This window comes from Marmota marmota, unplaced genomic scaffold, assembly GCF_001458135.2.
Source record: "Marmota marmota marmota unplaced genomic scaffold, marMar, whole genome shotgun sequence".
NCBI lineage: Eukaryota > Metazoa > Chordata > Mammalia > Rodentia > Sciuridae > Marmota > Marmota marmota.
This window is the reverse complement of record NW_025999949.1, coordinates 17864793-17867149: the sequence shown is the minus strand read 5'-3', so window position 1 is coordinate 17867149 and position 2357 is coordinate 17864793.

Here is a 2357-nt window from a genome sequence, read left to right as displayed (position 1 = left end):
TCCCTCCTTTCACTTAACCTGTAAGGAACAACTTCCACAATTCGGCCCCTATAACTGAAGGAGGGAACAACTGCATCTCAGGACACTCAAGCCCCAGAGTCCCCAAGAGGCACCCAGAGCTTGTGCTTCATCCAGAGCCTCTAGTTTCCTACAAAGCCTCCTTGAAACCCAGCTCTCCTTGGCAGCCTCCACCTGGGCAGCAGCTGAACGCAGACAGGAAGAGTGGGAGAAGGTAGGTGAGGACAGAAAGGAAACCAAGCTTGCCTGAACTCCCACCAGCTCTTCCTTTCTTCTTCCTCCTTCTCCTGTGCTCCAGGTCCTTTTTTCACCCTGTGGACAAGAACTAAAGGTGGGAAGAGATACAAATTACTAGTTGGAGGCCACAGCAATTTTTAAGTCACCCACAGTTCTCACCTCCAAGCCAATTAGATTTCCCTAAGCCAAGTCCATTTCCTGTCATCTCTGCATAGACTTATCCTACAAGTACACCCTGCCCCCAACCCACTCACCCAGAAACACAAATGTAAGCCCTCCACATTCTCTGCCTCTCTCATCTTCTGCTCTTTACCTGCCGGGTGAGGGGAGCTGTGGGTTGCTCTACTGTGTTTCTTTGGATTTTCTATTGCAGGTTGGTTCAGGTAGAGAGCTAAACAGCCTTGGCTTAGGTAAAAAGACATTTTTTACCTGAGAAGGTAAAAATTCAAATTCTCCTGTCCTCGAATTACTTAAAGCCTCTGAAATGGTGTTCTTTGTGCAAAACAGGGATGTTCATTCCACAATATGTAAGCAGATTGAATTTGATTGTCAGCTAGATTGAAGCTCTCACTAAATAAAGATAATTAAAGTCATTAAGATCACAGAATTTGGAGGTAACTGGAGAGAGTAAATTATACTAAAAATGCAAACTTTACTATTTTATCTCATAATAATTTACTGCATTATCATTTGAAAACTTAATATTAAACGTGAATGGAATAAACTCCACAGGCAAGAAGGAACACTTCAGAATTCTGCATTCATCCCTCTTCACCCCCAGGGTTTTGATAGTTATGTTAGAGCAGAATGGTGACACACTCAGATACCTGGAAAGAGAATTTTCTTTTTCTCCTCCTTAGTTATCCTTTGAAAGCTTTAATGTAATCCTAAAGTTTGTGTGTCAAAAATCATGTGTTATACATGTTATGACTGATACAGGGATTTTTGAGGTAATTGTAACTATGACCAACCTTAATGGTAAGCACTGATTTATAATTCAATTTCTTAGTATATATTTACTGTTTTGACAGAATACACAAAAGTGGAAAATAAACATACTATTTTCAGTATTCAATGTCTTCAAATATCCAGAATAATACATTCATATAACACATAAAAACAACACCATAAAAGAAGAGATAAGTAGAGATTCTGACTGCCACAATTCTCAACAACAACAACACACACACACACACACACAGACTAGCCTGTGTGTCCTTTCAAATCATTCTCCCATCATATTTGTATATTCACATATAAATGGTCACAGAACTTTTAATAAAATAGAATTATAGTATACACATTTCTATGTACTGATTTTCTTTCATTCATATGTATTTGAATATATATATGTGTTCACATATCTTAAGGGAATAAAAATATCTTCCTTACCCATTCTAGGTTCATCACTGAGTTCCCTATAATTAAAAAAAAAATGAGAAAAGCATGCAAATTTATTTAACAAATATTATGTGACACAGGAGATTTCATAAGGAAATGGAGGAACTACAGGAAGATGGCGGCGAGGGGAGTGCATTACCCCCGTGTGCTGCTTCACTGTGTGGGAGTATGACAAGTCAGGACGGCTAAAGGATATCTTGTTAGGAATTTCCAGCAATAGTGGGGTGCTCCGGAACCTGGAGGAAGGATTTCCATCGCATGAGGATCTGCTACGGGGACTCAAACGCAAGAGGTTTGTCGCACGGAGGGTAACACGGCTTATTCAGCAAATCGCCCCGCGGCTAGAGTCTGCAGCGCGCGCTGGGATAGAGACGCAGGGTTACAGCGCTGCAGTTTCTGCCAGCCGTGCAAGCACCGTACTCAGGGCTGAATTCTGGGTTCGAGACGGGGGAAAGGAAGCGGTCCATCTCGGTTCTCCACACCGGTCAGACCACAGAGGAGGCCAGCAGCCACCATGATGGTAAACTGACGTCACCTACCCTGTTTTAGACTGACCGCAGCTCATTCAGCCATAGATCAGGTAATTTCAGGCTGCAATTCACCTGCGGCTTGCAGACAGATTGCTAGGGTTCAGCGCCTGGGTGCTTCTTAGAACCTGAGCTTATCGGAGCAAACACCGAGCGCGGGGCGGCCGAGTTCCG